Genomic DNA, 10,012 nt, shown 5'->3' with positions numbered 1-10,012 from the left:
ATAATTGAATGGTTCTTGCAGGCACTATCATGTGATACCTAGGGAATCACGTAAGCGATGCTGCTAGGCGTTTAACGTGATTGGTTGGGTACTATCAGACTTGAGTTCTGACGTTCTTACTATCAAGGAGTTGATAAGTAAGAATGGAGCAATTGGGGTATGCTCGAATAAGGACATGTTTAGTCCGAATCACATGGAGATGTGAACCCACGGCTAGTTGTATCAATGAACCATTGAGGGCCACACAAGTACTAGCTTTGTAAATCCCGATGAGAAGTAAAAATAGTTCAATGTGTTGAACGGCTTATAAAGGAGTTTATAAGCGTAAGGAAAATTAGAAGTATGACTTCTATAAAGGAGAAAATAGTTCAATGTGTTGAACGACTTATAAATGAGTTTATAAGTGTAAAGAAAAATAGAAGTATGACTTCTATGAGAGAAATATAAATTTTAATTTATGGAAGTGTTCCTAGATTAAAATTTGGCCAAGTGACTAATGTTTTTGAAAATTGTGATTTTCATAAACATTATTATGGACTAAATTAAATTAATTCAAGTGTTGAATTAATTAAACACTAGTGGGCCTAGTAGAGCCCAAATAATTAACTTAATTCAAGTGTTGGATTAATTAAATAATATTGAGTCTTGTAGAGCTCAATTAAAATAATTATTTAACTAGTGGGACTTGGGTAAATTCAAGTAATGTTTAAATAGTCTCAAATGTGTTTGAGATATTTAAATTTAGTCCAAAGTTTTTAATTTGATTAAAAACTATATAATATGCATGCATGGGAGGTGAAGAGTTGGGGAATACTTTTGATTAAAATAATGGTTGGCATGCAACTTTTTGAATCAACTTTTTGCAACCCCAAGACTAGTCTCTCCTCCCTCATTACACATGTATGATGGCCGAAATTCCTACACCAATTCTCTCCAAGTTTTCTCCATTTTTGTGTTCTTCAATTGTTAAAGAATACACACACTTTTCTTTGAAAAATCCTCTTAGTTTTCTAGTGCAAATTAAGAGGGGATTTACCTAGTTAGTGGTGGGCCTTATTTTGAAGGAAAGTTTCAAGTTTTGGAGGAGAGCTTGTAGATCTTCATGCCATTCAAGAGCTAAGGTGTTTACACCTTAGTTGGAGCCATAAAATCAATCCTTGTGATTGATAGGTAATTTTCTCAACACCCTATGTATGTTTTTGAGATTTTTGTAAATATTGCACAACTTCTAATGGTGGCCGAAATTTTCCCTTAAAAATTTGATTTTTATGCTTCCGTTGCGTTTCCGGCCACCGTAACCGGTCCGCTTTCAAGTGGTATCCGAGCTTAGGTTACGGATTTTGTGTAATATTTGCATAATATTATGTTGAGATCGATTTCTAACCGTTTGAGATTTTTTGTGCAAGAAAATCATCAAGGCCGAATTTTTGAAGAAAACAAAAAAAAAAAAAAATGTTTTTCCGGGCAGCCGAGGGGCTGCCCGAAAGGGGCTGCCCGAAAATTTCGGGCAGCCGAGGGGCAGCCCAAGGGGCTGCCCGAAATGTCTTTTTAAAATAAAAAAAAAAATTTTTTTGTTGTTGCCGGAATCCGGCGACGGAGCTCCGGCGACGGCGATGACGGCTAGGGTTTCCAAAAGTGTTTTGGTGAATCTTAGTGTCATGGGCCTTGAGATGTTGGGCCATTGGATGGACAACATAATTTGTGAAATTTAAATGGGCCAAAATATTTTTGGTGTAAAATGGTTTTTGGGCCCTTAAGTTTAAATTTACAATTGTTGCACATATTTTCTCATAAAATAAATAATTGAAGTAGGACTTTAATTATTTATAGTAAATTGTGATTTACAAGAAATTCGATTATAAATAAATTAATTTGAAAGTAGACAAAGGTGTTTGTATACTTTGTTAATTTAATTTATAATTGTGGCGGTTAGTGATTGGATCAAGATATATAATATTGGATCAATTAATTATAGTGATAATTAATTGATGGTGTATGATATGTGATATTATGCATGAAGGATGATCAAAAGCCCAAGCCCAATTTGCTAGGTGTATGCTAGGATATTTGTGTTGTATGATTGTAATAATTATCAATTTAAAGTGGGCTTGGTTTATGGCCCGTTCCCACCCCATGAGATGTATCCCTATGTGCCATGGATATTTAATTGTAAATATTAGAATAGTGGAAGATCAAGATTGGAAGATGGTGGCCTTGGTGATTATGAAGATCGAAGACATGTAATATTGGATGCTAATGTAATAATATAGTTGCATTTGCATCCCGTGCATTTACCCTAGGATTGGACCTAGGCCCGTGTTTAGCTCACACGGGCCATTAGTTTTGGGGCGATTGATCATCCTTGTACTGTTTTCTATTTATAATATATGCATGATATGTTATAAATAATGAGTATGTGCGTTATTATTATTATAATAACAAAGTTGCATGAATCCGGCAAACATACGATCAAACATGGCGAGCTTTTAAAATAAAATTAATGATGAGACCTTTCAAAATTAAAAACCCTCATTTTGAATAAGATTCAAAATTAATATCAAGCCCGAAAAGGGGAATTATAAATTTGTTTATAATTTCCTTGTCTTCCATCGACAATGGGTGCATGATGAACGCTACCCGTACTCGGGGCTCGGCTCATATTATTGAGGGGGCCCTGGGTGCCGGAAAGCTGTGACATCCATTGACATGGTGATGTGAACTACGTGGAACTCCCATGATTTCGGCTCATATTATTGAGGGAACTCATGGCGACCGTCCATTAAGGTTCAATATCGATGGGTTAGGCTTGACACGTAAAGATGAACGACGTCATATTATTGGGTCCTAATCAAACGTGAGACAAAAGTATACGTAGAGGGTTGCATGGCGATGCAATTGGAAACTACCTTTTAGGAATTGTGATGGCCGATATTATTCGGGATCACAATTCGCTAATTGGACCTTACGTACCTACTGAGGAAAGAGTTTCCCGTTTTCACTAGAGGGTAGTGAAAGATGTTAAAACAGTGGGAGTAAAAATTTATAAAGTTAAAGTCCATACTTTATATCTTACCAAATATTTTAAATAGTCATCAACATTTATCTGTTTTTACTTTTCAGTACAAATCAACAATGTCTTCGATGCGCAATTCGATATCTATAATACTCGACAAACACATATTAACTGGACCTAATTACCTCACTTGGCTAAGAAATTTGAAAATAGTCTTAAATTCGGAAAGGGTAACATATACACTGACTCAGTCGCCCCCTGTTGAGGCTCCGACTGACTGCACTCCTGAGGAATTGCAGGCTTACGAGGAATGGTGTGACCATGACTTGATAGCTAGGTGTTATATGCTGACTTCTATGAACGATGAGCTACAGAGGCGTTTTGAGGGTGCAAAGAATGCTGCTGACATTCATTTGCACCTCAAGGAGCTCTTTGGAGAGCAAACGCGTCCTCTTAGGCATGCAACCGTCAAGGAGCTGATCACTTTGCGCATGCGAGATGGGGCCTCGGTCCATGAGCATGGCCTAAAGGTGATCGGGCTCGTGGACAAGCTCGTTGGCATGGATTTGATCTTGCCTTCGGAGTTGACCACCGACGTGTTGCTGTTATCGCTGCCTAGCTCATTTGATCCTTTTGTGGTGAATTTCAACATGAACAAGATGGAACCGACCCTTGAGGAGTTGGTGAACATGCTTGTTACGTTTGAATCCACCATCAAGAAAGAGAAGTTGGTTCTTTATGTGGGTTCTTCATCTGGTACGAAGATTGATCCACATGGGAAGGGAAAGAAGAGTTCTTTCCAACGTCCCGAGAAGAACGTGCCCCTGTTGAGGCAATCTCCGAACCCTGTTGAGGCAGCCAGACCAGTTAAGGCTGACAAGACTAATGATGTATGTCATCACTGCAAGAAGCCTGGACATTGGAGGCGAAATTGCAAAGAATATCTTGCCCAGAAGTGTTCTGGAAACGGTATGTTCTAGATTTTAGTAAACATTTTAATTAACTCTACTTCTTGGGTATTAGATACCGGTTGTGACTCACATCTCTGTAATGGGTTACAGGTGATGGGAAGAAGTAGGAAGCTTAAGGAAGGTGTGACCTTCTTGAGAATGGGCAATGGAGCAAGAGTTGCTGCCAAGGCTATTGAGGATGTTTACTTATTGTTGAACAATAGTTTAAGTTAATTTTGTGAGATGTTTTGTTTGTACCTAATTTTGTAAAACATTGTTTCCATTTCTATTATGATAAAAATGGATATTCTTGTTTATTTAGCAAAGGTGTTTGCAACATTTACAAGAATGAATGTTTAATTGGTACTTGAGAACTTGAAAAACGATCTCCATAACTTAAAAGTAAAAGATATTCTACTAAATGTCCATTCAAAGGCAAATACCATATGAGATATGGATGGGTAAGCCTCCCAAATATTCTTATCTTAGAATATGGGGAGCCCTGCTTATGTGAAGCAGGAAAGTGGGAGATAAATTGGATTGTTGATCCATTTTATGTTACTTTGTGGGATATCCAAGGAATTGAGTTGGATATTATTTCTATCATCCCCAAGAAACAAAGGTGTTTGTTTCTAGGAATGCAACCTTTTAGGAAAGGGATTTTCTATTGGATAGAAAAAGGCAGATGATAGAACTCGAAGAGGTTCGAGAGAAACCCACAATTATAGAACCCACACCCGATGAGCCAAGAGAGGAGATACAAGCTCCTAGCATATACGAGAAAGTCTCGAGACCACCTATGAGGTATGGTCCGCTTCTTGAAGAGGGCCATGATGAGCCTAACCATGGATGTGATCCAAGGACCTTCAAGAAAGCGTTATCTGATGCCGATTCATCCAAGTGGCTTGAAGCAATGGAATCTGAGATGAATTCCATGCATTCGAACCAAGTGTAGGATCTTGTGGATCCACCTGAGGGAACTGTTCCCACAGGGACTTGGGGAGGATGGGAAGGTGTTGACCTTCAGGGCGCGATTGGTGGCAAAAGGGTGTACTCAAAGACAAGGAGTTGACTTTGAGGAAACCTTTTCCCAATCGCAATGCTCAAGTCCATAAGGATTTTATTAGCCATAGCTGCATAGTATGACTATGAGATATGGCAGATGGATGTCAAGACAAACTTTCTTAAATGGGGATTTTAAGAAAATTATTTACATGTCTAAACCTGAAGGGTTTACATCTATCGGAAGTGAGCATATGGTATGCAAACTTCAAAGATCTATTTATGATCTAAAGCAGGCATCTAGGAGTTGGAACCTCAGATTCGACAGTACAATCAAATAGTTTGATTTACTAAGAATCATGAGAGACCATGTGTGTATAAGAAGGTCAGTGGGAGTGTTGTGACATTCCCGGTATTTTATGTTGATGACATTCTACTCATTGGGAATGATGTAGGAATGTTGCAATCAACTAAGATATGATTAGCGAGTGAGTTCTCGATGTAGGACTTGGGTGAAGCATCTTTTGTATTGGGATACAGATCTATTGAGATAGATCGAAAAGATGGCTTGGTATCACCCAGTCCACATACATGATACCATCGTGAAGCGGTTCTCGATGGATGAGTCCGTGAGAGGACGTCTACCTGTGTGTCATGGCGTGTCCATATCCAAGTCTGTCTCCCAAGACAGATGCAGAGATAGTGGCGATGACACGCATTCCGTATACTTCGGAAATTGGTAATATCATGTATGGGATGATATCTACACGTCCTGACGTGGCATTTGCACTATGTGTAGTGAAAGGATATCAATCGAACCCTGGTCTTCCACACCTGAAAGCTGTGAAGGACATCCTCAAGCAGTTGAGAAGGACCAATAAGTTGTTCTTGGTCTATGGGGTAGAGAACTGAAATTGGAAGGCTATACCGACTCTAGCTTCCAAAGCGATATCGATAACTCGAAGTCAACCTCTATTTTGTATTCATGCTCAATGGTGCTGCTGTCTCTTGGAAGAGTTCCAAGCAAGACAATATTACGGATTCCAGCACAGAGGCCGAATACATTGCTGCATCAGATGCAGCAAGAGAGGCTGTTTGGATAAGGAATTTCGTCCAAGAGTTGGGCGTCATTCCTAATGGAGTTGCTCCTATCCCGGTGTTGTGTGACAACACGGGAGCTTTAGCTCAAGCAAAGGAGCCAAGGTCTCATCAGAAATCCAAACTCGTATTGAGAAAGTACCACATCCTCGGAGAGATTGTGGAAAGAAGAGTAGTGTCTATTGACAAAGTCGGCTCCGCAGATTATGTTGTTGATCCACTAGCTAAGCCTTTACCTGGACCATTATTCGACAAGCATCGCGAATCAATGGGTTTTAAGCATATGGGTAGTTGGCTCTAGTGCAAGTGGGAGATTGTTAGAGTAGGTGCCCGTCGAGCCAAGTGTTGGCCGAGTGTTCACAATGAAACTCTATGTATAAGCAATCTTTATTTTAATAATATTTGAAATTATTATTTTGGCAAATCTTTATCTGTATACCCATGCTAGCTGCATAGATAAAGCCCTTGAATATACGAATAGTAGAAAGAATATGAGATGCTCATATGATGAGTATCATGAAACTCATATTTGTAATACTGTATATTCTAAACGGTTCCTAGTCGATTCAGCCGCCACTAAGAAGGATATAGGCCGCTCGAGTTAGAGACTAGTATCTGCGATGTGAGTACCATGTTTCATTGGTAGGGGACATTGTGATGTCCAAACATGCAGATAGGTGCTCCTTGTAGAGTGCACTGAACAACCCTCCATAAAAGGACTTTCCAAGTGGTTCTCACTTATCGAGTGGAAAAGTCCTGGTTTATGGTTGTACAGAATTAGTCCTTATGACCCGGGACAACATTGAGACTCTATGTGCTAGAATTACACTTTGACTTGTTTACCGACTCTCATGGGGTCATCAGGTGGCAAGGTTGGGTGTTCTGTCGAAACACATAGGAGTCGATGCATTGTAGTCGGGGATTCACCGCTTACCTTCGGGTATGGATATCCTATGTGTTATCATGTGTATGTAGATCGAAATCTCTGGCCAGAGTATGGTTGTAATTATGAAAGGGGTTTCATAGATTACACCATCGATGCAACTACGACATGACACATAGTATCGATTCTTGGACAACTCTCGATAAACCAATGGTTGTCGAATCGATCGGGATATATGAGTTGAAGGGACCGTACTGTACGCTAACCATAATTGAATGGTTCTTGCAGGCACTATCATGTGATACCTAGGGAATCACGTAAGCGATGCTGCTAGGCGTTTAACGTGATTGGTTGGGTACTATCAGACTTGAGTTCTGACGTTCTTACTATCAAGGAGTTGATAAGTAAGAATGGAGCAATTGGGGTATGCTCGAATAAGGACATGTTTAGTCCGAATCACATGGAGATGTGAACCCACGGCTAGTTGTATCAATGAACCATTGAGGGCCACACAAGTACTAGCTTTGTAAATCCCGATGAGAAGTAAAAATAGTTCAATGTGTTGAACGACTTATAAAGGAGTTTATAAGCGTAAGGAAAATTAGAAGTATGACTTCTATAAAGGAGAAAATAGTTCAATGTGTTGAACGACTTATAAATGAGTTTATAAGTGTAAAGAAAAATAGAAGTATGACTTCTATGAGAGAAATATAAATTTTAATTTATGGAAGTGTTCCTAGATTAAAATTTGGCCAAGTGACTAATGTTTTTGAAAATTGTGATTTTCATAAACATTATTATGGACTAAATTAAATTAATTCAAGTGTTGAATTAATTAAACACTAGTGGGCCTAGTAGAGCCCAAATAATTAACTTAATTCAAGTGTTGGATTAATTAAATAATATTGAGTCTTGTAGAGCTCAATTAAAATAATTATTTAACTAGTGGGACTTGGGTAAATTCAAGTAATGTTTAAATAGTCTCAAATGTGTTTGAGATATTTAAATTTAGTCCAAAGTTTTTAATTTGATTAAAAACTATATAATATGCATGCATGGGAGGTGAAGAGTTGGGGAATACTTTTGATTAAAATAATGGTTGGCATGCAACTTTTTGAATCAACTTTTTGCAACCCCAAGACTAGTCTCTCCTCCCTCATTACACATGTATGATGGCCGAAATTCCTACACCAATTCTCTCCAAGTTTTCTCCATTTTTGTGTTCTTCAATTGTTAAAGAATACACACACTTTTCTTTGAAAAATCCTCTTAGTTTTCTAGTGCAAATTAAGAGGGGATTTACCTAGTTAGTGGTGGGCCTTATTTTGAAGGAAAGTTTCAAGTTTTGGAGGAGAGCTTGTAGATCTTCATGCCATTCAAGAGCTAAGGTGTTTACACCTTAGTTGGAGCCATAAAATCAATCCTTGTGATTGATAGGTAATTTTCTCAACACCCTATGTATGTTTTTGAGATTTTTGTAAATATTGCACAACTTCTAATGGTGGCCGAAATTTTCCCTTAAAAATTTGATTTTTATGCTTCCGTTGCGTTTCCGGCCACCGTAACCGGTCCGCTTTCAGCATGACGTTGCTAAACACTGGTGGATCACGACAAAAAGGGCATTGGAACAGCGAGGTACGGCCATTACCTGGAATGTGTTTAAGACTGAATTCTATCTACGGTTCTTTCCAGTTTCTTATAGGAAGGACAGGGGAGCTGAATTTGCAAACCTGAAATAAGGCCAGTTGAACATTGAGGACTATGTGGCTAAGTTTTCGACATTGCTCCGATTTTCTCCCCACGTAGCTGAACATGATGAGGCCGTTGCGGACCAGTTTATAAATGGCCTAAATCCTGAGATTTTTACGCTGGTGAATACTGGGAGGCCCAACAATTTTACCGATGCCCTGAATAGAGCCAAGGGAGCCGAGGCAGGCCTGATGAGGAAGAAAGAGGCTTCGTTTGTGCTTCCAGCACCGGGACAACAACCACCTCCTCGATTTGAAGGTGGCAGCAGCAGAAGTACCGGGAGGAAGGATTTCTTGAAGGCTAGAGGGAAGCAATTCAAGAAATCAGGGACTACCTCTTCCAGTTCGAGCGGCTCTAGACAGACCGGTCATAGCCAGAGTTATGCAGGACCGTACTGTGGTACTTGTGGAGGGAGGCATTCCACAGATCACTGCCGAGGAGTAGTTGGTAGCTGTCGTATCTGTAGACAGCAAGGACACTTTGCTCGAGTGTGTCCCCAGAGGAGTGCCCAGGGATCACAGGCTGCTGAGTCGTCTGGATCAGCGGCTCAGACAGGTAGACGACCGTCTGCCGTGCATACTTTTCAGCCAGTACCGTCTACTCTGTCACAGCAGAGGCCAGGAGGGGGCCAGACCGCGAGCCAGCCTCCTAGACAGCAGGCCCGATTGTTTGCTTTGACTGAGGAGCAGGCACAGGATGCACCTGATGATGTTGTGGCAGGTAACTGTTTTATTTTTGGTTATCCTGATTATGTATTGATTGATACTGGTGCATCACATACTTTTATTTCCGAGAGGTTTGCATTGAGTCGTGCATTACCAATTGAGTCATTGTCTGCGGTAGTGTCTGTTTCTTCCCCGTTAGGAACAGGTTTGATATCAGTGAAATCTGTGAAACCTTGTATACTGCAGTACGATGGACATACGATTGAGCTAGACTGTATTGTGCTTGTTTTATCTGATTTTGATTGCATTATCGGTATCGATATGTTGACCAAGTACCGAGCTACAGTCGATTGTTTCCACAAGATAGTTCGATTCAGATCTGAAATGGCTGAGGAGTGGAAATTTTATGGTAAGGGTTCTCGTGCTAAAATTCCTTTAATATCTGCAATGAATATGACTCGATTATTGCAGAAGGGAGCGGATGGATTCTTGGTATATTCCGTTGATTTACTGAAAACGAGCCCATCATTGGCGGATTTGCCAGTGGTGTGTGAGTTTGCTGATGTCTTTTCAGATGAGATTCCCGGATTGCCTCCGATTCGAGAGATAGACTTCAGCATTGAGTTAATGCCAGGAACAGTTCCGATATCGA

Source organism: Primulina eburnea, chromosome 18 (assembly GCF_022965805.1).
Source record: "Primulina eburnea isolate SZY01 chromosome 18, ASM2296580v1, whole genome shotgun sequence".
NCBI classification, from domain to species: Eukaryota; Viridiplantae; Streptophyta; class Magnoliopsida; order Lamiales; family Gesneriaceae; genus Primulina; species Primulina eburnea.
The sequence above is the reverse complement of the archived record's forward strand: the minus strand, read 5'-3'. Positions refer to the sequence as shown.